This window comes from Triturus cristatus, chromosome 11, assembly GCF_964204655.1.
Source record: "Triturus cristatus chromosome 11, aTriCri1.1, whole genome shotgun sequence".
In the NCBI taxonomy this organism is placed as follows: domain Eukaryota; kingdom Metazoa; phylum Chordata; class Amphibia; order Caudata; family Salamandridae; genus Triturus; species Triturus cristatus.
Genome location: NC_140594.1, coordinates 248,790,130 through 248,817,391, shown reverse-complemented (window position 1 = coordinate 248,817,391; position 27,262 = coordinate 248,790,130).

Sequence of the window (27,262 nt, the reverse complement as noted above, 5' to 3'; positions counted from 1 at the left end):
CCCTCTATGATGTTTGGGTACCACATCTATCACATAGTAGCTTAAATCATTCAAGTTATTCTGATGTACCGATTTAAAATGTTGTGCTACTGGATAGTTGCTATCTGAATTGACTATTGCTCGTAAATGCTGCAGTATACGCATGTATACTTGTAATTTCGTTTTGCCTACATATTTCATTCGGCAAGAACACTCAAGTACATAAACAGCATAGTCTGTTCTACATGTGAATGCCCCCCTGATATTGGTAGGTGTGGTTTCGAAGGCATTCACATATTCAGACATGTTGGTACCAAACTTACAGGCCCTACATGAGATGCATTTAAAAAAACCTACTCTTTTAGATAACCAGGTACCTGTATTGTCAAGCTCAGGACTAGTTTTAACCAGGGCATCCCTCATAGAGGGAGCTCTTCTAAATGTAATCTTAGGGACATCTGGCAGTAGTTGTGACATAGTTAAATCCATTTTGTCTATAGGCCAGTTTTTGTTAAAAAAATTCTTATTGGTTTCTCATGGCTATTAAAGGTGGTTATTACTCTCACTTGGTTGGTATTCTGGGGGAGGGTGTCAGTGCTTGATAGGTTCTAATCTCTAGTTTTGTTGGAGGCACTATCCAAACATTCTTCTCTAGACAAGATGATTGCTTTGGCCATAGCTGCCTTTATATCCTTAGCTATGTAGCCTCTGGCTCTGAATCTTTCAAATGACTCAGTTTGACACCTTAAGAGGTCCTCATCAGAGCTACAAATTCCTCTAGCTCTTAGGAATTCTCCGTAAGGCATACTCTTAATCAGGTGTTTGGGGTGGGCACTGCTAGCATGTAGTACTGAGTTACCTGCAGTGTATTTCCTATGATGTTTGGTCTGTATGCTATTGTTACTGACATATACTTCAACATCTAGAAATTGAACAGCTTCTTTGCTGAGATATGCAGTAAATTCTAGATTAAGAGTATTAATGTTGATAGCATCTACAAACTTTTTGGCATATTTACTTGACCCCTTCCAGATAACAAAGACATCAACTATGAAGCGCCACCATTGTGAAACATGTGCTTCATAGAGGTCCTTGTGGGTCTGCCTGAGGACATGCTCCTCCCACCAGCCAACGTGAAGACACGCGTAGCTGGGAGAGAAGCATGCCCCCATATATAGTATATATATATATATCCTAGGACTTCGCCACACATCATCCAATTCTTGGAGAAAGACGAAAATGGATGCAAAGTTCAGTGCACAGGATTTTATTAAATGCCCTGCACCTCCGCCACAACGCATTTCGACTTACAAGATGTCTTGTTCACTTAAAGCGCATTCGGAGTGCCTTCTTGTTTATAAAGTGCAAGTGCATTAACTCATGACTTGTCACATGGTAAGTAAACATAGAAGAATTATTTCAAGATTGTACCAAAAAGTCATAGCACCAGTAAACCAATAAATACAATAAATATGATGATGTTGGCATAAATAATTGCAAATCCTTAGAAACAGTTGAATATGTTAAAAAGGTACGCCACAACATTATTTTAAAAACGACTTACTTTGCGCTTTTTAAGAGGCATAAAATCAGCTCTAATAACATTTGTTAAAAGACAGATAACTAATAACATGTTAATACTTTTTATCAACTGTAGAAAGTGTTATGAGATTTTGCCTCAACATTATTGTTTTTCTTTTATTTGTATTGAGTACTGATTCAAATCAATATAGCCCAAAGTGGGCATAGACTCAATTCTTCTATAATTTTGTTAAAGTGTAAGAGCTAAAAGTGCCACCCAATTGAACCAAACACGGTTCAATAAGTGCTAAGTGCTAATATTAGAAGACTAAAAAGTATGGAAGCATATGAGCAAATTCGAAATAATGATCAATTGATCTTACATATGTGCAATAGAGCAAAGGACGAGTTTGAGGTTAATTAAAGGCAGGTATAAAAATCCTCGCTGGAATTCAGACCTAATGGTTTCTTTGTGTCTATTTCTAGGATATATCTAGCTTCTAGTTGGCATAGATGGGCCTCACGGTTGCCTCCCCTTCTTAATGGTGGAATTGTGTCTATCACATAGTATTTTAGATGCTCTGGAAATTTACTATATGTGTCCTTGAAATGTCTTGCAACTGGGTACGATCGGTCGCAATTATTGATAGCCCTGATGTGCTGGAGTATCCTCTTGTGGACCTGCAGCTTGCTGCTGCCTACATATCGCAGGACACAGGAACACTCCAGCACATATACAGCATACTCGGTTTTGCATGTTAACAGTTTAGATATATGTACTGTTTCTGTTTTAAATGGGCTAACATATTATGATCTACTGCTACTGCTAACAAACCTACATGCTATGCACGAGGAACATTTCACAAATCCTTTGCGGATACATACATTGTAAATATATATAGATATGTATATATATTTATATATATACACACATATACACATACATATATATATATATGTGATTGCCGAAACGCGTCTCTGTGCTGGGTCGGAGGAGGCTTAAATTGAATAAAAGAGCCTTTACCTGAATAGCCCTTGGTTGCGTGCTCTTTTCCTTAAGTGGAGCAGAGGTTTCCTGTTGATACTTATCAGATTTGGCAGTTGGCGCTGTTCAAGCAACACCAGTTGTTTAGGGCCATCAGTTCCAGCCGCAATCTGGAGGTAGCAAGCATGGTAAAGCTATACTGACGGCCCCCATGATGCCGCCAGGAAGAGAAGTTGTGGATGACAGCAGAATGGGAGGCAGTGTTCCTGCACATTCAGCGCAGGATCCAGTCCTCCGCCTGTCTCGAAATGCCCTACTCGGAAGGCCGACGTGACTCTTGGTGACTGGGCACCATGTTCAGCAGTGAGGACTATTGGGCTAATCCATTTTTATGTATTGGTCTTCCCCGACCCCGCTTATGAGTTTGTTTACACAATGCATGTGGCTGCAATAACTGGAGACTGCCTGATCTTACACCTGATATGTATGGGATTAATTCACTCATGTTTAAAGCCCCAGAGAGTCCGGGCTCGAACTCAGAGATGAAAGACATGCGATTACAAATTGGGGAGATTTTTAGACTTTACCTTAGAACATAAGAATGCCAAGGTATTTTTGTGTGCCTGTTTGTTCTTTGGTGTCGGCATACTGAGGAAGCCTCATATCGCTTTGCATGATAAAGACCAAGGCATTATGGGAGCAGTAGTCCCGGCCGGAAGATTTGGACACTGTTTCTGAAGTATAAAGGAGGCACGTGGTACATATTTGCAATGCTATATTTGCACATGTATGTTGGCTCCTGTATCATGTGTGGAATCATGCGGACATCTATTAGGCAGTAATGTTTGTTTAAGAGCCTGAGTCTAACCCCGAGAATGCACATTGATATATCTGTCTTTCATTTCAAAATAAGAACCAAATGGGACCTCACAAGTTTATTTTCAAAGGGGACTGCCGACGCAAAGAATTAATGTTGTAAAATGGCATGTCTCACCTACAAGCTAAGATTAATGTAGTGCAATTTATTTTCACATTCAAATATTAGCTGTGTAACAAGCGCAATGGTTTTAATTAGGGCCTATGTGATTACTTGGTTCAAATGTTCATGAAGGCTGTTCATTTTATTTTACTATTTTGGTGCCTCTAGTACATTTTATTCTATGTGTCACAGTGGCTACTTCTGTGCATTATGCACGTAGAGATAAATGATTGGATGCATTAGTATGCCAACAGCTGGTGTGTAGGCTTCCGGTACCGGATTTGAAACCTCTGTGTCAATGCTGGAGCTGAAATTTAGTTCAGTCGTGAAAGGGACCTGCGGTTCCTCAAGGAAGGCATGTGTCAAGATGGGAATACGTTGGGGACAGAGTCATGCATGGGACCACAAAGGCTGCAGCCTGGAGTCTAAGTCTGCTGGCGTCTCCGTCAGAGGTGTCAGACAGATGTCCAACTCGCATTCACGTCCGCAGAACAGGCATCGGAAGACAGGTACAATGCAGTCCTCAAAGACTGGTCTGAAGGATAAGAACCAAGAAGCACTTAGTTCTCACAGGCGAGGTGCACCGAGATGCTGTACCATGCGCTCACGGTAAAGTTTTCCAAGAGAGCCTTTGCAATCTCGCTGGCGGATGGTCGTCCATTTCGCAGCAGGTAGATGATAATCAGGATTCCAGCTACAGCGAGTATCAGAGGTAGACCCCCGAAAATACTTCCGAACACAGAGTGTGTGAAGTTAGGAATAACTCAGAGGACACTCTGGAAAGTGCTAAGGAATCCAGACCCTATGGTCTTAAATAGGTGTATAATGCCACTCGTATCAGACAAGTTAAAGATACGTCTCACCATTTCTACAAAATGTTGGGGGCATTTTGTTTGAATTAGCGCCTGTATCTCGGTCGAGGTCCTTGCAACTTGAAATTCAAAGGTTTCTCGAGCGGAGGTCAAAGCATTAAACTCAACAAAACATTCAGTGAAAGCCATACCAGCACCTCCCTGACTGTATTTGTTGGAGGAAACAATACTTGCATACAGCAAGTAACCCTGGTGTTCATGGTGACCAGATATGCAACGCCTGAAAGCGTGCCACAACAACCTTGATCATTCAGCTTCAAGTAACTCCCATTCGAAAATAACTCGAACACTGGCGATATTACGGCAGCTGGTGTTCCTTTCATGTGGCATGACAGCCTTGAAACTGAACCATTACAGGCTCCATGCAAAATGATATCTTGGCATATGAGAGATCCTCTTAAAGCATTCTTGCAGTTGATACCACTAAGAAACACTTCACGAACCCCAATTTTTCATATCTGTCTGCCTGCCTTTGCACAAGGCAATAGTGAAACTAAAATTTAGTGACAGTGAGAGTGATTTGGCCGTGGATTAGCCACTCAGTTGATGGTAATTCAGCTCCTGTAAATGGTAGTCTGTCCAGTTGTACAATTTGCAGCTTTGTATATTTAGCTCCCCTTTGTGCCATTTAAATCCGTGTATCAGTTAGATTGCATTCTGAAAACAGGGACGTACTGTTTATAAAACGCTAAGGCACAAGGCCTGCACGCAAAGATTGTAGCGTCCAGCTCAATAACATAATAGAGCGTAACTGTGATTGGCCGTGTTGTAATATGGCTAAATCATGTTCCAGTATGTCAATAGCAGAAGATACCATGTTGCCCAATGAATATACTCTGGATGTCAAAGTAGTTAACCCATTATCCACCACAGCAAAAACTTTTTCTGAGTTTATACGGTCTATTTCCCGTATTCTCTCTGCGGCGTTTTGTTGGGAAATCTTCCAGATTTTATTATAGGCAGCATAAATGCCTGCATAAATGAAATGTTTTTGACGTTGTCTCCTAGGTCCTAGTAAAAAAAAAGTCCCTAAGATCCATGTCTTGTGAGAGTAAAGATAAGTGTTGCTTCACTTCTGTAAGTGTTGAGATTTCTAGCCAATCTAGGAACAACTTCCCAACTCTATAGGATGTCACTACCCCTGGATGTTCTCTCTGTACATATCGTGGATCTGGCCTATGCATATTGAGTCCCTTGGTGATGTGCAGGAACCGTTTATGACATGTGTTTGTGTCTTAGGGCCAAACCACCCACTCCTTCCAATATAGGTCTGATCTATTGTACTGTAGGATGTCATCAACAGTGGCCCCTTGCTTTGTAGAATAATTCTGCCACCCCTGTGTTGGTAACCTTGGAGTGTTGAGGTCCTTTATCATGGCTATTCCAAGACAGGATTTCTGTTGCACAGTATCATTTAAAAAGATAATCTGCTGTGGAATGAGGCATGCTCTAAATAGTGCCTCTGTACCCTGGACTTGCCAGTTACTCGAACCCCAAACCGATTTTTAGTCAATTTTGTCTTTCCATAGGTAGATACCCTGTTCAAACAATTGGGCCAAAAAGGAAGCAGAGTAAATCTGTTTGGTGTTTGTCAACATAATTTTCAGTGCTGACGTTGGTGCAACCTTATAATAAAATGAGGCTGCATCTGTTGTGTTAAATCCTGAAAAGTATGGAAAATTCTGTGCAAACACTTGTGAACTTGTTGTTGGTGGTGTTGGGCAATGTTCCCACTGATGGTAATCAGATACATTCCTAGGTGAAATGGATTTGTGCAGGAAATGATGGCCAAAATGTTGATAACAGTACAATTTGTCATAGTCTGAAGAACTCTCTAACATTTCATTATTTGAAAATGCAGCAGTTTTCTCTAAATCAGACAACATGTTATTAACTGTTTCAGTGTCCCAATAATCAGAAAATGTACTGGAGGTAATGATATCAATCAAAGATATTTTAATTACATGATTAATATTTAAAAGTTCGGTCGGGCCGAAAAAGTTGAAATCAACCTTGTCCCATACTACACCATCGGGTATAGGACCTGCTGTAATGTTCACTGATGACAAGTCTCTTCGTTCATGATGTGACGATGTGTGTGGCTTCAGAAGGATGTTGACCTTTCGGGTTGTGGAATCTTGTTGAAGAAATTGTACATTAATAAGCATACTAAAAGTCAATATTAAACCTCACCATAATAGAAAAAACATTATCCCAGAAATTACCCAGACTTCAATCCAAGGTGATACCAGGTGTGTCTTTTGAAGAAAGAGAAGAAAGTTCTTTAATCCTTGCTTGAAGGGTGTTTTGGCTGGCGTCATTTCTGGCTTGCTTGGATCCAGAGAAAACGTATCAAAGTTAATGAAATAGCCAGAAGCAGTTCGATTAAATGTTGGAATTGCATCGGGATTAGTTGAAATGTTATTTTCCTCTTGACGAGGCATGTTGATGTAGACGTGTGTATTAGGTCTAATTGCAACTTGGAAATTATTCTGTTTTTCATTTAGAATTGGAATGTCTGGTTCAAGTGGAACAAGTTCCATAGCATTGTTGCTTAGTCCTTCATTCCTTACAGATGGCTTTTCAAACACGAATAATCTTTCTGTTTGAACTTCTTGGATTGTAGCTAGTGGAGGACGTCTGCTACATCAGAGCCGCTAGGCCTACTGTTTAGTATTGGCCACATAGTGTGGTTTGATTAAGTCAATTGAGACAAATCTGTTCTCCTTTCTTCCGGCAAGAGGGAGCAGCACAGTTCTTGTTCAGTGTACTACAAGGATTGGTACAGGTTTTCTGTAAGAGGGTCCAAATTCCTTTTTGTCCGCAATTTTCTCTCTGACCAGATCCTCGACTTTTGGGATCCAGACAAGTCTTCCCTTGACTACCTTGACTTCCTCATTGGTGGTCTGCTTTAGATGGACATTGCTTTGTTTTGTCTTGGATTCTTTTTGACCTGTAAAACAGCCAAATCATGGATGTCAAATGGTTTTTCATCCGCCACTGCGCCTTCACAATCAAGATCAGGTACCCACATTCGTGTCCCAAAGAGGACCTCATATGGAGTGACACCGCCTAGAGAGCTTCTTGCCCGCTATACCCCATAAAGGTGTGTGACCCAACTACCGTCCTTGCCTAATACCCTAGCTGTTAAAGATTGCTTTAAGTCTCGGTTTTTTCTCTCCACAACAGAATTTCTAACTTGTAGGACTATTTGAGTGGACATTTTTTAGGTACTGCTGTGCTGCCTTTGCGTGAAGCGGTGACAGCTACCACTATATCTCTGTCTATTCCCGTTTTAGAACAAATCAGTGCAGCTACAGAAGCCGTGTGAACAGCCCCCTTTGCGGCTTCATCAGCCAATGAATTCCCTTCAACGTGAACGCCATCATATTGATGACTGAGTGTATGGATCACGTGAGTCCTCTGTAGCTCGGATTTCAATTTCGCTACCTGTTCCCATAGTATTTTGTGCTTAATTGTGCCACCCTTTGTGTCCTTAAACCCATTTTGTTCCCAATGTTGTAAGTACTCATTGTACGACTGTACACAGTAAAAAGAATCACACACGATTAGTGTGGGGAATTTGTGATCTGTATTTACAAGTGCCAATATCAGTGCTTTTAAGTCTGCCAACTGAGTCGTGCAGTCTCTTAGAGATTGCGTCTTTGTGCTGCTAGGATGGAACTTGCCATCACGCATGCGACCTTTAACGATAGCACATGCCGAAAAATGTTGCTGCTTACTTCCTATCGCCGGTTGAGAAGATCCGTCAGTGTAAATAATATCATCATACTGGTCACCGGGCAAGATTTCATTTGGTAAAGGATATTCTTGTTCATATTGCAGGAATGCTTGTGTTTTAAAACTTGGATCAAATCTGTATTCAACATCTGTTGCAGTAAGAGAATTAGCCCATTGTATCCATCATGGATGTAATGCTTTTGCATTCGGGATGCTGGCTTTTGTAACAGCTTCTAAAGCCGGTACCAGAGATACGACAATAATGCGCTTCCCCTGAGCCAGTGCTCTTTCTTTTGCTACAGCAGTCTGAACGGCAGTCAGGATCCTTTCTGTTGAAGTGAAACGCATTTCTGCATTTGTGTACAGGTGTGATTTGTATGCGATTGGTACAGTTTCTCCTTCAGTGAAGGTCAAATAGGTGTACCGGCTTTGACCCGCAATTATTCGGATCACCAAGTGGCGTACGTTTACACGTGTTTGTAAGCAATCATGTCTTCCTGGAGTAAACAAAAGTTACTATGTTCTTGTGTCCAATCTCTGGCTGAAAAGTAAGTTTTGATTAATTCATAGAAAGGTTTTACCCTTTGTGCATAATCTAAAATGTATGTCCTGTGGAAATTTAGGAATCCTAGTATTGATTGTAATTTTTTTTATGATTTTGATGGCTGGAGAAGCGCACACTTTTCTAAAAAGTTAGCTGCCAGACTTTTGCCTTCCCTTGACAGCTCATATCCCAAAAATAGGACATTGAGGTGGGCTATTTTCGATTTTTTAAAGTTGAATTTTTCAGCTCTCTGTGGCAAATCCCATAATAATGGTGCTTATCCTGGTCAAGTGCCTCTCTAAGTCGTTGTCTGTCAGATAAATATCATCCACATAGGACAACGCTTCTTCATCAAATTTTCGATGTAACTCTGTTACTCTTGCAGAAAATACTCCTGGGCTGTTTTTGTACCCTTGGGCGAGTCGACAACATTGTTGTTGGGACCCTAACTCACTGAAGGCTATTAGATAACTGCCTTCAGGCGCAATATTTTGTCAGCAAAATCCATTTTCGATGGAAAGTGTGGTTTTGTATTTTTGCACACAATGCTATTCATTAATGCAGCACTGTGTGTCTTTTGGACAGCAAATGTCTTTGTGCATGCGTTTAATTGTCTGTAATCTAAAACGAGACGATATGTATTGTCAGGTTTAGCTACAGGAAACAAAGGATTATTCATTGGAGAAGTACATATTTCAATGACTCCCTGGTATTCAAGTTGATCTAAGATCTCCCTGACCTGTTTTTTAGCTTCTTGCTTTATTGGGTATTGCCTCTGAGCATTAGGTGAAACTTTTAATGGGATCACGTGGTAGGTTGAGTTCTCATCCCGCCCTGCATTCTTTTTGTACAATGCCAGGGCATGGGCTACTGCCCACTCCTGTGCATATGTATGTTTAAGGTGAACGGGAAAGTGGTTGAAAAATGCAGGAAAAATTACACTTTTTCCCCTTGGGGCACTCTGTTATGAATGCAGGTGGCCAATCTTGTTCTGCTAACAGGATGTCATAACCAGATGATAAGTTCTTCCAAAAAAGACCTTTTACTTTCCTGGGCTTGTCCCCCTCCATCTGGAGTGTTATTTCAAATAACTTATGTGGGAAGCTCACCCTGGTGTCTGATGTTTCCACTGTGATGTAATCATTCAACTCCGCTGTCACCAGAAATTCCTTCAGGTTCAGGCGAGCTTTTGTTATTTTTGCCGCACTGTCTAGCATCGTCAGAGCCCATTCCCCGTTCAGAAGTTGTGTCCTCAGAATTCTGGGCATGTCTGATTTTCAGACCAGCAACTTTCTTTTTCCTAAATTGAGGTTTTGGATTTTGCTTATCTTCTTTCTTAGAAGTAAAGTCTTGAGCGCGCTGCTTGTCTCTTGACTGTTTTCTAACAGATATGTGGTATGGGTCATAGGTGTGTTGGCGTCTCAAGGAAAATACACATTCATTATCTGTGATTCACTTCTATGACGGTGCTGTAAGGTGTAAAGAAACCACAAACTTTACAAGGGAAAGCAAAAGCTTAACATGACTGTTTTTCAAATCCCCAGCACACGTGAATATCTGAAAGTTTTGACGTTTCTAGTCTGTGAGTAAATACAGTATAAGAACAAATCAATAAGTCATATGCGAAATCTTCTTCTTTTCTTCTTTATTTCAAGAAGTTTTCGAATGGAACATCACAGTCACAGCCAACACATGTTTTGTCGTATAGGGAAAGTAGTCCAACGACTTCCTCAAGGCTGTGCAAATAAAACAATAATAAATACCATCCGGTATCAAGAACTTTAAACAGAGAGGAGTTTCTTATCATTGAAATGCAACAATTACAATCCGAAATTAGAAAGGGTGAAAAAAGGGGATTCAGAAATTGCTGGTTGCAAATTACAGATCTTTCCAGCATTAAGATAAGAATCAAAGTATTATGATAAAATCTAGTAAGATGAGGACCCAAACGATGGAGAGAGAAGGAGGGCTAAAAGTGAAACTCACACGTGATATATTCTCGCAAAATTGTGGGCGAGTAGGCTGAAAAGTATTCCTTTAAAACGTAGTGACACAGTGAACCGCAAACCAGCATGCCAACCAGTGATATTCAAAACAAAACTCAAGGCCCTACGGTCAAATATATTTACCTATTTTCTTGTTTCAATAATATTCTGCTATAAAGAAAGAATACCAAAATGTGCCATTAGAGCTTGGACCACTATGTTTTATTTAAAACCAACCGTCCCATTCGTTAATAAAACAAAAAAACACCAAAACCTACTTTGAACGTGGTTCTAATTCCGGACCACGTGGGGGTCTATTATTAGACGAGGAAAACGGAGTGTCAAATCTTGTTTCCAATGTAACGCAAATGTCGCAATTGTCTGTAAATAATAAAAACAGCCCTGTAAGTACTTATCCAGAGTATGGGTGCCCTCAGAACGGGCTAAAACATCAGCTAATGACTCAATATCTCGGCGGCGTACCTAAGGTCAAGCACGCCCCAAAATGCACCTAGTTTCACGTATAGTACGTGACTCTAATCCAACACGCTAATACTTGCTGAGATAGATATTATCTCAACCTATATCACTCAGAAACGGGCTAAAACACAAAACAGTGACTCAGTATTCGACGGCGTATGTGAAGTCAAGCACGCCCGAAATGTCACAAATTCTATGCACAATACGCGGCTTTTATCCAAAGCGACTCATCTTGTTAAGGTAGTTACTATTCAGTCTGTATCACTCCCAACGGCAATACGTCTCCTTACCTCAATAACAATCAATATCCCTTGTCCTCGTCCTCACTTTGGTAAACGGTGGGTCCGCCGAGTGCGGCAGAGTGTTTCCTAAGCGCATGTGAAACTTTCAAGTAACAAACTACCGGGTGACGTTCAACGTCTCGTGTCATGTTCATAGAAATAGAAACAAGACTCCACGGAGTCTTCTCATTCTCGTAATCACTTCATATACATTATAATGTGCACCAATCATGATATCAGAGTCACGGAAACAAATAATTATAAAGATAAAGTCGACATCGTAAAGGATAAGATATCTCAAGTTAACTTTCAAATGTGCAAACACATGTATGTGTCTCCTGTGTCCATTTGAAATTCCAGCCTTCTTAGGACTATACAGGCAAACGACTATAAAATCAAATTGCAAAAACTATATGATATTGCAAAACTCTTAAGTTGGGCGCGTGATACATGTGTTCGTGTACCGAATTCGTGAAGCCCTACTTTATGTTAATATCAAGCCTGTTGCTACTGGTGAATTGTAAATTCCAAGATCAAAGGATACGGGGTGAAAATACTTAATGCAATTGTAACGTTCGCCTCAAATCTCTCTTGTTATTATTGTGCTCTTTGTGAACCCCTAAGTCTCTCCATCACTTAAAGTCAACAAGTCAAAACCAAAATAACATTGAAATGTGTATAGAAGCTACTAAAATCTATAAACAGAGCTATACATACAGCTAGACATAGACAATACATCATGTATGATGTATAAGGTACATTAACTCTCCTACATCAGAGTCATGGTCATTGCATCCATTAGTATGTACACTGATACGCTTATAATTTCAATTTGTTGTTTGAAAACAGATACATTCATCATACTTCAAGCAAAATGAACACATATTCTATCCGCCTAGGAAGTAATGCAGCTCCTGATCGATATTCAAGCCACATTCTGTGCTCCTCAATTTCAAAATCCATAATGCTTCCTTACGTCTTAAAGTCAGTTCTCGGTTCCCAGCCCTGGGGTGTCTAGGTATGTGGTCAATTCCATAAAATTCGAAACATCCGTTGGTAGTCTGTTCCCAGCAGATAGATATATGTGCTGCTATGGGGTATCTCATATCCCCATTTCTTGCCGCTCGTATATGTTCCCTCATTCTGTCTCGTAGGGGCCTGATAGTGCTGCCAATGTATCTCTTTCGGCATTTGCACTCTATTGCATAAATGACAAATTTGGTGAGACATGTAATATTAGTCCTAATCTTATATGTCTTACCACCTGGGCCTTGAAACTCAGTGATTCTAGAGTGTGCCCACTTGCATGCCGTGCATTGTCCACAGCCAAAAATCCACAAGAATATTGGGTTAACCAATCGTCTCTCTTCTTAGGTGTGGGATAACTTGGGCTCAGGATATTTTTGAGTGAAATACCTTGTCTGAAGGTGATATTTGGTTTATCTGTGATGACTTCACTAAGTGATTTGTCTGCTTTTAGAAGGTGCCAATGTTTATTCAGGCTCCGTCTCAGAATCCCAGACCAGTCATTGAAGCTAGTGACAAGTCTTATCTTATTCTCATCTTTGTTAACCACTGTTTGTTCCTTCAGAGTGTCTATCCTTGCGACTGCATCAATTCTCAGTTCAGCCCTCCTCAAGGTCTCATGGTTATTACCTCTGTTCCTGAATCTATTGAGTGTGCTCCTCTTTTGTGACTCAAAATCAATGTTTGTGCTACAGTTACGTCTCACCCTCACTAGTTCTCCATAGGGGATAGACCGAATCTGGTGCTGTGGATGTGAACTGGACGCGTGGAGTATGGAATTGCATGCTGTTTCTTTCCTAAACAGTCTGCTCTGTAAGCACTTGTCTTTAACATAAAATTCAATGTCCAGAAATGAGATCTTGTCTTTACTCTGCTCGGAAGTGAAGTGAATGTTATGTTCATTTGAGTTGAGATATTTGATAAAGTTAGTTAGTTTAGTCTGAGACCCTGTCTATATCATAAAACAGTCATCTATGTATCTCCCCCAGTACAATATCGAATCATTCCATTCTGTGCCCAATGGCCTCCAGATCCTCGTCGCCTCTAACCATCCCATAAAGAGATTGGCATACGAGGGAGAGAATCTGGAACCCATTGCGACACCCTGTTGCTGTCTGTACCATCTTTCTTGAAATAGAAACACATTGTTATCCAGTAACAGTGCCACCATCTCCATTAGCATCTCAGTGTGTTCCCAAGTATTTGCTGATCTATTGTTTAGCATTCTTCTAACCGCCATCATCCCCACCTCCCTCTTGATGCTGGTGTATAGTGCCGTAACATCAAGGGTCACCATAAACATGTCATCTTCCCAGGTGAAGTCAGCCAATGTGCTGAGAATATGTTTGGTGTCTCTGATGTAAGATGGAAGGTTAACTACCATGGGTTTCAAAAATGTATCTACGTATTCTGATATTCTCCCAGTTGGACCCCCAATGCCCGATATAATGGGTCTACCTGGGGGAAAGGGTAATGCCTTGTGGATCTTTGGTAATGTGTACAGGCATGGAAATCTCGGCCTGTCCACTCTCAAAAAGGTCAATTCATTTTCATCAATTAGGCCCTGTCCATGCCAACGCTTTAGATGTGTGTTAATGTGGTCCGTAAGGGCCCAAATCGGGTTGGTATGTAGTGGCCCATAGCACTCTGGATTAGCCAGTTGTGAATGGATTTCATTGTTGTAGTCTGAGCTTCGCATAACCACCATATTGCCTCCTTTATCCGCTTCGCGTATAGCGATGTCATTGTTGATGCTTAATTCTTTTAGAGCAGCTCTTTCCCTAATAGATAGATTGTCTGACTTAGTATTGGATATGGTGTTCCTGTGTGACTGTGATGTTCCACTCGAAAACTTCTTGAAATAAAGAAGAAAAGAAGAAGATTTTGCATATGACTTATTGATTTGTTCTTATACTGTAGTTACTCACAGACAAGAAACGTCAAAACTTTCAGATATTCACGTGTGCTGGGGATTTGAAAAATTGTCTCTTGACTGTGTGCGCTCCTCTCTGTGTTCTGACCGTCCTTCTTTTTCAGAGCCTTTCTTCGAGACCTGAAAGGAACAAGAGGAACATGTATCAGTATCCTGATACCTGTCAGGTTTCCAAATATTGTCCCCATTCCTGAGGTTGTATCTCTTTTCAGAGTGCTCCTGTTGAGGAGACCTACCTCGGGACTGAGATCTCTTATCTTTAGAGTTTTCTTTTTTATGATCCCACTTCTTTTTAGAAGAAGTAGGTGCCTGTTTAAAAGTGTCCTTCTCAGGGCTGCCCTACAGTTGAGGTTTTAAAGCTTTTCCACCCAAACTATCCCTGCCTAATTCTGCATATGCAGTGTCAATTACTTTGGGTAATTCATTCTACTGTTCTACTAGAGAGAACTCCCTTTGGCGGATTGCCACTGATGCTGCTTTCCCTTTAATGTTAGCTAGTATTATGACTGATACCTGGTCATAGTTGTTTGACAACTTCATCCATAAGTTCAAGACAGGATCTGCTCCATAGTCGTTTTGTATTTGCCTTGATACATCTGGTATTACTGCTAATGAAGGAATACCATGAGTTCTGGTATATATGGCAGCAAAGACTGTACCCCAAGAGGTGCAATCCTCTAACTGTGGTGTAATCCCCATGGGCAAACAGATTGTTAACATTCTGTGTTTTTCAAATGGTGTGGTATTTGGGGCTACTGCTTCTAACTGGGTTATTTTCTGAGCTACCCAGAAAGGAATTTGTTCACGTTTTTTGGGCAATTTGCCCATTACCGCTTGTAATGTTTGTGGAGTAATGTTAGTACCTGAGGTCTGTGTAGGAGCTGCAGTAGGTGTAATTACTGTAGGTTGGAACGCTAGAGTCCTCAAGACAAAGTGTGTCATGTTTCTGTAGAGTTTTATCAACTCTTTGTGTTGAACAAGTAGTTCATCCTGTTTCATTGTGTCAATGTCTGGATGTGGTGCATAGGTCGCTAATATCGGCCATGTTGCTCCTGCAATCCCTGAAGGACCAAGCCTTTCTCTTGTGTTTATGTGGGGTAGGGTGCCATTAAACCAGAAAATATGCTCCTGGAAAGTAAGCGGAATCTCAGTCTCCTCAAAAGGAGTGTAGACCGCTGGAATGTCATCATGTATGTAATAATGAAAAGTTTTTGTTACAGCATCGGCTGCTAGGAATATAACCCATGAGTAGAATACCTCTGTTTTGAATTCTTTGTGCGCCTCTATCACGAATAATACTACACCTCCTCTGGGTTCTAACCTATGTTTGAGTAGTTTTACTGTTTAAGTTTGTCTTACTTTGAGTGCAATTTCTATTGCATCTGCATCGACCTCACCAGTCTGATTAGGTCCTTGGTTTAAAACTCCTTCCTCGTCCGCGATCGTGTTTAAGACACTGAATTATTGTCCAAGGTAAGGACAAAAAGGTTGTATGCAAAGGTTTTATGCACAGTTTGAGGAATATTGTCCTTTCAAGCTTGATTAACCAACAGCCAATACATAGGATATTTCCCCTACTCAGCTGTAGTAGAGTGTTTGCCCACTTACCCCAGACATCTCTGGGTTTTGTAAGTAGGGTCTCTGAGAATAAGCATGACTGGGCTACTCAGATTCTACTGTTGAGTAAGTGCACCATCAATATACCACCTTGGGTGCCATGTAGTGTAGTCCTAATACTACCCTGTCATGCAGGACCTACGCAGTTTACGGATAACATATACTGTGGGTCTGGTAGCAGACTGACACCGTGCACCCCGACGCATATGTTAGCCTATGGTTTGCATTAGCTAGCTCGCAGTGCCACTATAATCTCCTGCTATCAGAGAGATTAGTTTTTGGCAACCTCAGAACACAATAAACTCAGACTTGTGGAAACAATATACTACTTTTCACCCTGTCACTTGTGCTTGCTTGTTTTGCTCTCAGAGAGATACAGAGAAGAAACAGTATAGCGTTTTTACAATGAGAATTTATTGCACCGTAGTTCTTCTCATGTAGAATAAGTGCACTGTTTTAACTGTAACACAGTAGCAGAGATATAGAACCAGCAGTACAGTGAATAAAAAGGAATAGTGTTGTTCTACCATTTTGCAATAGTCACAAACATATACATGAATATGAAATGCATTTATAAAAATAAAGTGCGTACTCCTAAAATGCCTAACTAGATGTACCTAAGTGTACCTAGCATGGTGCTATAGAGGCTAAACCTAAGAGCCTATGATCCAACAATCCCGCTAGGATTGAGTCCAACCCCCATACCTGAATAGTGAGAGTGTGGGACTTCATCCTGGACTTGAGCTGGACACCCCGCAAGGGATCGTCAGATCACTGTCAGCTGGAGCGATGGCATGCCGGAGCTGCAACATCTCTGGTCAGTGTGTTGGTCCTGAAGTCTCGGTTCCCTCCTGCCTTCTGATAGCAAGAGGTGCTGTATTTATAGTCTATGTACGTGTGTTACCCATTGTTCAGTGTGAAGATGACGTTGGTGATTGTCCATCCATCGATGGGAGAGGTGAAGTATGCCTCCTGGAGAGTGTACTCATCAATTATTCATATGTGCTAAGAATGACGTCTTAGCAATATCAATTGGGAAAAACCCACCCTCGGCATGGAACTAGGTGAAAGGTTTAGTCCATAAAAGTCTACAGTCCCAAGGCGTGATGTCCCTATAAGGCATTTTGTCCTTATTTGGAATTATGTCCTTATAAGTCTCGTTCATATGAAATAACGGGAGCTGATGTAGGGAAAATGTACGATGTTCCCTGGACCTATATTAGGGTACCGATACGAAATATAACACTGTGTGGTAGGAGTTTAATGCCCTCCTCCACCCGCAGGCTCCTGCCTGTGCCTCAGCCCTGGTGGTCGAGTGGGAGAGCCTTGCTCTTCTGCTCGTCCACTGCTGCCTGTCTCTGTGTTTGTGCCCAGTTCTGTCTTTTGTCTGTCTGTATTGTGCCTCTGTATTCTGTTGTGTTTTGCCTGTTTTGTTTTTGCCTGTTTGTCTCCTTTGCACCTGGTTGTTCCCTGTTGTTGTCCTCCATGCCCGCTCGCTGCCCTTTACCGCTGCTACTGCCCCGATGGCCCCTCCCTCCTGCCAGTTTCTGCTCCTGCCTCACAGCTGCGCTTCCCTCCCCTTCCCTATTTAAAGGCGGCCACTGCAGTGGGCGTGCCACTGGCATGCTGAAGGCTCGCCAAAAGCAAACCCATCTGTGCATATCCGTGACCTGACCGCGACCAGTGCCAGGGACCCTGGATCTCCAACCATCCACCGCTACGACTCAGCTGCCCTCCTCGCACTCAACCCCAGCAGGAACAACTGCCAGCTGTCCCTGCCAAGCACCACCCATAGCCAGTTCTCCTGCCACCACTGCTGCTGAACCTTCACCACCCTCTGCACCACCATGGCCACAACCCCCACACCTGATGAAAACACCACCGAAGCCCTGAGTCTTCCTCCTCAACATGCGCTCCCTACACAGACATGCCATAGAGATGTGGAACCTCCTCAACACCCTCTCGCCCGATGTCGCCTTCTTCACGGAAGCCTGGACCAACGCCTCCTCCACCCCACATCGCCATCGCCATTCCCAATTCCTACAAGATCCAGAGAAAGGACTGCCCAAACCGCCAAGGAGGAGGACTCGCCATGACACACAAGAGCTCCTTTGACACTCCACCTCCACCACGAGGGACTCCTCCACCGCCACCAAACACTTTCACTTCCAGACCCAGACCAGCCCTAGAACCACACTTCATGGCACCCCTCACCTACAGACCCCCCAGACCTCACACTTCATTCACCACTGCCATTTCTGACATCATCGCACCCATACTCATCGGAGACCTGAACTTCCACCTCGACAACCTCAGCGACCTCAACTCCACCGCCCTCCTGGACAACCTCGCCAACATCAGACTGAAACAGCTCATCATCACCCCCACCCACAAGGCAGGACATACCCTCGACCCCATCTTCACAGGTGGGAACAAAATTCGCTTCAGCCACACCTTGCAGCCGATCTGAATGGACCACCCCTGCGTACACTTCTATTTCAACACCGCCACTGCTTTGAAACCCACTCCTCACCCTCCGTGAAGGAACTGTAGCAAGGTCACAGAGGATCACCTCAACTCCACCCTCAACCATAACCCCCCACCTTGACCAATGCCAACTCTGCAGCCAAGGATCTACACCACTGGATCACCAACTGCGCCGACAAGCTTATACCCCTCTGCACCATCGACAGAGAACACCCCCTGAAGGCCACCTAGTTCTCCACCAACCTACATGCTCCTGCAGACATCTTGAAAAATGATGGGAGATACAGGAAAACCACAGAAGGCCTGACCACCTACAAGAACGCCATGACAGAATACCACCAACGCAGAAGATCCACCAAGAAGACCATGATCCGGAACAAAATCCTCACAAATTCCAGCAACTAAAAGGATTTCTTCAACATCATCCAGCAATTCACCAAACCCCCCAGTGAAGCCATGGACATCACTGCCTCCCAGGACCTCTGCAACAAGCTTGGCTCCTACTTCCACCAGAAAATCAAGGCCCTCTACAACAACTTCAGTGAGCAGACTCCAGAAACCACCGTTCCCTCCATCGATGACAGCCGACCCACCATCACTGCCTGGACCCCGGTCACCACCGAAGATACCACCACGAACATGAAGAGCCCCCACAGACCCTTGCCCAATGCACATCTTCCACAGAGCTGCCACCACCATAGCGCCCCAGCTACAATGCACCATCAATGCCTCCTTCGAATCAGGCCCTTTCCCCGGCAACTGGAAACACGCAGAAGTCAAGCCCCTCCTCAAGAAACCGTCTGCAGACCCGATGGACCTGAAGATCTAGCAACCCATCTCTCTCCTTCCCTTCATGGCCAAAGTCACAGAGAAGATCGTCAACGCCCAGCTGACAAACTTCATCGGAAAAAACGCCAGCCTCGACTCCTCCCAATCCAGATTCCACAGTAACCACAGCACAGAGACTGCCATCCTTACCACCTGCATGCTCCTCGACGAAGGCCACTCCACAAGCCTCATCCTACTTGACCTCTCCACAGCCTTCAACACCGTCTCCCGCCGCACTCTCGCAGCCAGACTCTACGATGCCGGAATACATTGAACCGCCCTTGACTGGCTCCGCTCCTTCCTCGCCGGCAGAACCCAAAGGATCAGCCTCCCACCTTTCCTCTCTGAACCCACAGAGATCAACTGCAGGGTACCTCAAGGATCCTCGCTCAGTCCCACACTCTTCAACATCTACTTGGCCCCCCTCGCTGCCATTGTAAGACAGCATAGACTCAGGATTGCATCATATGCTGATGACACCCAGCTCATCCTCTCCCTCATGAAGGCCCCGAAACCACCACACTAAGTGTCCAAGAAGGAATGAAAGACGTCACAACTTGGATGGGCAGCAGCTGTCTGATACTCAACTCAGAGAAGACAGAAGTCCTCGTCCTTGGACCAGGCCCATCAGCTTGGGAAACTCATGGTGGCCATCTGCCCTCTGCACCCTCCCACCCCCACGGACCATGCCCAGAACCTCTGTATCATACTCGACTACTCCCTCACCATTACTTGACAGATCAACGCCGTCGCCTTCACCTGCTTCAACACTCTCTGAATCCTCTGCAAGACCTTTAAGTGGATCCCTCCCGAAGCCAGAAATACTGTCACCCACACACTCTTAACAAGCAGACTGGACTACGGAAACACCCCTATATGCCAGAATCAACAAATCCCTGCTACGCAAGCTCCAGACCATCCAGAACACCACGGCCAGATTCGTCCTCAGCATCCCACGACATGAGCACATCACTCAACACCTGCGAGACCTCCACTGGCTCCCCGTCAAGAAGAGAATGACCTTCAAGCTACTCACCCACGCCTACAAATCACTTCACATTACCAAACTCAAATACCTCAAAGAAAGAGTCTACTTCCACATACCCAAAAGGAACCTCTGCTCAGCTGACCTCGCCCTAGCAGGAGCCCCATGCATCCACAGAGGCAGAGTGGGTGGAAGAACCTGCTCCTACATCGAGGCCAGAACCTGGAACAAGCTCCCATTCAACATCAGACGCTCCCCTACTCTGGTCACTTTCAGAAAGAGCCTCAAGAACTGGCTTTTCAGCTTAACTGGAGCTGCACCCCCCCCCCCCCGAGTGCCTTGAGACCTTCATGGGACAGTAGCACAAATTAAACCCCCTGATTTATTGATTGGTTGTCTGATTGAAAATAGCAAAAATGGCTCTTTCCTGACCAAGATCTACCTTTCTGCAAAATGTGGTGTAATTCCATTCAGTATTTTGGGCTGTAGTCATCTTCAAAAAATGCAAATTCCCCATAGACATTGCATGGAGGAAAAGTGTTTTGGGGCCCCCCTTTTTCTCGGTCCCCACTTGACGAATCACCCTGAAACTTTCCATACAGCAGCTACCTTATACACTAGTTTTGAAACATTTGTGGACATTCATTCAATTGGTGCCAAAGTTATTAGCTAAACAAAACATGCTGTGTCTATGGAAAAAGTTGATCCTAACTACAACTACCTACTTGCGATCGGCAGTAGGAAATATAGATCATATATGTTCACACACTTATATAAATGTGTGTGTGTATATAAATAAATAAAAATTACCCCCAACCTATTCTCCTACAAACCCAACATGCCACGTCTAACATTAAAAAATATAGCATACATTACAAAAATGTAAACAATATTATTTTAACCCCTTTGCCGCGGCACGAATTTTGCCGTGGCGCTGGGGGGGTTTGGGGGCAGCGCGGCACCGCCATGCTCGTGACGGAACCACTCCATCATGAGCCGCGGGCGCTCTGTGCTCATGACGGAGTGGTTCCGTCACGACTCCGCCCACTCGCGCAATTCGCCCGCACAGGCGGGGAATCAGCGCCGCGTGGGCGGAGCGGCCGCCAACGGCCGCAGCATGACGGAACCACTCCGTCATGAGCACACGGCGCCCGTGGCTCATGACGGAGTGGTTCCGTCATGAGCAGCGATGCGGTTAAATCAATAACATGTAATAAATACACATAAATCATACAGCAATGTTTATCACACCATTTGTAACAGCAATATTCAAATATATTTGAAAAATGATATTCTTACCTGTGATATTTTATCCCACAATATTTTTCAGGTCACAATTGTTTGACACAATATTTGTGCCCCACACTTTTTTGTGAAGCATTGTTGTTGTTAAATGCCACATATTAATTTTTTTGTTAATCACTAATGTGAATCTGACTTCATATTTGAATACTATACCTTGTCAAATTAATATGCAGCACAGCAGTAACTCTAGTCCACAGGAGGCACATTTATGACCTGGGAAGACAATCAACGTATTTAAAAGCGCATTGAAGACACAATTATGTAGCTGGAGAGGGAAATCTTTACAGAGCCATTTGTCACTCAGTTTGCTGCCTTTTACATCAGGTCAACCCCACAGTAGACATGACTGGTTTGGAAGTAAAGGGAACGCCATTTATTATGACCACACAATGGATGTGTCCTTTTTCGATGGCCTCAGTCTTCCTAACACTACGAATACAAAGAGCAAATGAAAAGCCAGTGGGGCATCAAAGGATAAAGTAATTAAATTTAGTCGGGAAAATGGACAATACACATTTGACCTCTAGACCAATAGTTGGGATCACTGATAGAGTATCAGAAACAAAAAGATTGTGTGGGCATAAGATTGTGTCAAAATTATCGAGGACCAAAATATCGAAAAGGTAATTGCAAATAGGTAAGTATAAATGTAATATTCTTAAACCCACATCTATGTACCTTGAAGACATATATATATATTCAAGGTACATATATGGGGAGTTATATATAGTAAAACTTTGCTTGCCTAAAGAAACTTACCTTTCTTGAATTTTGTCCTCGATGACATCATATTTTGTTATTTCTTTTTCCACTGTTCCGTCTAAGCACCCCATAGTTCACATCCACCATTTTAATGATAAAAAGACAAAACAGCTCCTACAGAAGCGTCATCAAGTTTTCTAAAATGCAGTCATGCCACTGCGGTATTAATCTTGAAAAAAGGCCCGCCATTCAAGATATATATTCTATAGACATGCCATGCAGACATTTACACGTGGTTTCTCCATGCAGAAATATGACCTGTAGCCTACCTCATCAAAACTTGTTATCTGTGATTGAATGTATTACAATGACAAACTGTTTCCTAAGTAACTATTAAACCTTATTGTGTCAGATAATTTAATTGCAAGCACGTGTTCAAAGCTTTAAAAAAATGACACTCTGCTTTACTAAGACTGGATAATTATGTGAATATTTTTTTAACATAATTCTTAGAATTCCAATACAAAGAGCTGTTCTGGCAAGATACAGAATCGGGTTTTCACTGATCTTTAATGTCTGTAAAGATCGCGTGGGATTTAACAAGTAGAATACTTAAACTGAAAGTGCACATGTTCCCTCCATGTTTTCATTAGTATGAGAATTAATTTCCATATAATCTAAAAAGAACAGGGGTGTGATAAAAGCAAGATTATTCGCTGGAATGAATATTATACAGTACATACAAGGATGTGCTTGACATATTAACCCAAATGCAAACAATAAAGATTGGACCTAAAATAGACACATTGAATATAAGATTTCTCTATGACTCGTGTAGGCTACACTTTATTGCTTTTTCTAAACAAAATTCGATGGACCTGAGAAAGATTTTTGTGCTTGAATGTCACATGCCACATTCTCATGCACACTCAGTCAACAGTGGAGGAACTTTTATAGAGTGATTATATTGTACCAAAGGGAGCGATTGGTCTCCGAATCAAAAATCATGAGAAAACCCTTCCCACCTTTAAGTCCCCACATCGGAATTGGTAAATTCGACGGTGATCCTCAGATCAGTCTTAATACAGTAGAGAGAAAAAAACTCCATGCTGCTATATTAAGTTAATTGCCCTATGTTTTCAGTTTACATTAATTCACAGCCAACAGTACATTTTCTTTTCCGCAATATAAAGAATAGTTTCCTGTTATTGTACATAGAAATAAAATAATTTCTATAACTGTTCAAAACACTTTTGGTGTTAAATTAAAACTAACGTGATGATGATTATATTTTTACAATATTTTTTTTTCCAACCATAATGCCGCCGCATAAACATATTTTCTTTTGTTCCTCTTTTTTACTTTTGGGGATATGCTTGTAATATATATATTTTTAAATATTCATTTCCATTGCACCAGCTTGCCAGTGCCAAACATTTAAGCTTTGACAATTCTTGTTCTAGAAAGTGACTAAAAAAAAATAATCTCTATGACTTTTTCAAAACAAGAGGTCCAAAAGTGCTTTAAATGAGTGTTTACATTAACATTGTGATTGAACAAAACAAGTTATACAAACTGTAGAATTATCTGATTTCTTCTTTCAATTTACTTGGACGTGGGTAGCTGCCTTATCCACCATTAAACTATGCTTCCACATTCCTCAACTCCCTTTTGTCTTTCTTTTTTTTGTTCAAAATGTTTTATTAAATGAATTTTTCATATATTTTAAACACAATACAAATAATAATACCGAGCATCAAGGTATAGGAACATATTACAAATACAAGGAATATAAACATCCATTAGCATCTAAATAAAATACCTGTAACAAAACCGATATATACACATTAGAGATATAAATGAATATAAAAACAAAAAAAGGCTACATTGAACATATATTGACTGATAAAGATTCAAATATGTGCTTTATATTGAAAAACATGCAATGATATAGGAATCAAGACTGGAGCACATTTAAGATCTGGAAGGAGATGAATTATTGGGAGAACGTGGAAATGAAGATTGCCGACCTCTAAGAAAAATTATCCATTCCCACCATGAATTAACTGAAAGTAATGTAGCATTTTTCGAATTGCAAGTAATATATTTGATTGCTGTAGAAATAAGGAAATCAAACAATTTACAATCCATAGGGGATAATGTAGATTTAAAGAGAGAGGATTTAAGGATTAGAATATGAAAAGATAGAGTTGTTTGGATCTTAAGTATTCGGGTTATAATATTCCATATATCTGATAAGAACTGATGAATAATAAAACAATTGAAAAGTAAGTGTTGTAAATCACCAGTTGCAGAATGACAATGCCAACAGTTTAGAGTATCTAGAAGTTTAGCGTTAAATAATTTTTCTGGAGACCAAAAGCATTGGCAAAGCAGATAAACATTAGTTTGCAAGAGTAGCCAGGAGATAACTAGCTGTGTTGAACTTTCAAATATCCTTCAAGGACACAGTAGGGGATTGAAGATGTATGTGTGGTGACCATTTATGATTAAGATGTGTGAAGGAGGAATTAGGAGTAGCAAGTTTTTTATATACTTTGGAGGCTATATGTCCTGAGTGACTAAACACAGAAATAAAAAACACCATACCAGAGGACTCCCTTTTGTCTTTCTACCAGGGCTGGACTGGCCATTTGTCCCATCGAGCATTTCTTTTGGGAGCTCGAAACAATTGATGCCTGTTTTGTAGGTTGATGGATCCCACCTCTATCTTCTTCTCTCTGGTTTTACACCAGTAGGCATAATAGGGACAAAGCAAAATAGCAAGAGTGAGAGAGAGAGCAAAATGAGATGGATATAGAGAGGGGGAACAGAGAATGAGGAGAAAGAAATAGCAAGGGAGAAGGACTTGTTTAAGCATTTTTTCTGGTTTTGTTTTGGTCCCTAATCTAGCTCTGTTTTCCACTACTTCATCCCATCCTCTCACCTTCTTCAGATATTGCAACTTACCATTTCTTACAAGGGTTACCCCCATATCTACAATAAATGCCACCTGAGTACACTGACACTTTACTTTACCTGCCCTTAAACTCCGTGGCGCAACACTCTTCTGCTTTGATTTATTTTATTTTATTCTCTTCCTCTTAATTTCAATTATTATTTTTTAGCTATTCTCTTTTGCTATTTTCGATCCAAACTGTAATTAGAATCAAGTGATTTTATTCATCTAGGTTGAAAGTGATTTGAACTATTCACTTGGTACTAACTATGAATTTCTGGGTGAGAGCGGAAAGTTCATATATGGTTACAAATATTTAGTTATTATGAAACTATGTATGGTGGAATTCACTTGCAGTGGAATTCTGTTATATGTCACCAAGTAATTAAGGTAAATTAATTTTGAATAGGGATGCTTTAAGATGAATGTATCCATAGAGTTGTTGGCATGCATGTATGTATGTATTTATGTATGTATGTATGTGGAATTTCCATAGAAAAAACCTACCCAAAAGTTAGCACAGAGCTGTACACGTTCAAAGGTAAGCATACCATCAAAGAGTGATGGGAGAGATATGTGTTTTTGAACAGGCAATGCATTGTGATGTAGTGTTCTTTAAAGAGGTGCATCTTCAACTAATTTCTAAGTTGCAACAGCTTTGAGGCGATCCAGAGGGATACAGAGATGTTTTTCTAGATCCTAGGTGGCTAGAAGGATGTTATACCTGTCAGCCTTAGGTTGGTCTTCACCAAGACCTTTTGCTTCTCTTCCTCCATTTTCCTGAACCTATTTTTGTTGTCCATAGGACTCTGGGCACTTTACCATTGCTAATCAGTGCTAAACTGTTTGTACTCTCTTCGTAAAACATGTTAGGTTGACTCAAACCCAAGTGGCATATTTAATTTACTTGTAGGTCCCTAGTAAATTGGTATTACCTGTACCGAGGGCCTGTAAATTAAATACTATTCATGAGCATACAGAACTAATTATGCCACTCACCTATGTAGCTCTTTAAACATACGTCTCATGCCTGAAATTGCAGAGCCTCTGAGTACAGTTTTAAACTGTCATTTCGACCTGACAAAATAGACCTTTCAACAAGGCCAAACATTCTTTTTTAGTACAAATAAGTCACCCCTAAAGTTGTCCACGAACAGCCCAAAGCGCAGGGTGCACTATATTTTAAAAGTTGGACATGTGTATAAAAGAAGGATCTCACCAATTCTTCTGAACACATCTGGACCTGTGGATACTCTACCAAGAAATTGGACTGCTGTGCTGCTACAAGGACTGCAACTCTGCTGGACTGCTTATTAAAGGAACTGCTGCCCTGCTGACCTGCTGCCCTCTTGCCTGTGGAAGAAGAACTGGACCTGCATCTTCATTTTGAACCCAGAATCCCAGAGTGGCTCAAAGGGCTAGTCTTTTGGCTGCCTGATCTGAGCCTCCAGGACATAAAAGGCTCCAAAAACCAGCTCCTGCACTCAGCTTCAGTGAGCTCCTTACCCCTAAGTAGTGCGCCTCAGGCCTGGGCCCTTGGTGTGCCTCAGCACTCTAAGAATCAAGCTTGTGGATTCTTTGTGACCATGAACCAATGCATGCGCAGCCAGACCGCGCCGCTCACTCCAAAATTCACCATGAGCTGCTGCCAGCCCGTCTCTTTGCACAGCAAGCATCAATCACCCATGGACTACCGCAACACCCTACAACGTAAATGGCATTCTTATCATAAAACTTGAGAAGATAAACCATCAGCGGGACTAATCCAGAATGCTAGCCTCGCTCCATTGCAGTCAGCTTGAACGTTTGACTTTGACCTGGTCCTGCATTAACCAGATAGCTGGGCTTGGTGCTTTATGCTTTTAGGGGTTATATTGAACTTTAGTCTTTAAAAAAATCATTACTTTGGTTCCAATGATTGGCTTTTTATCATGTTGGGCTTGTTTTATTTAGTACATTTTGATCTATTTTTTTTTTTAAATGATGTGAAATCTTTTTGTGTGATCTTTTTAACTGTTTTACTGTTTAAAGTGTTGCATAAATACTTTCACAT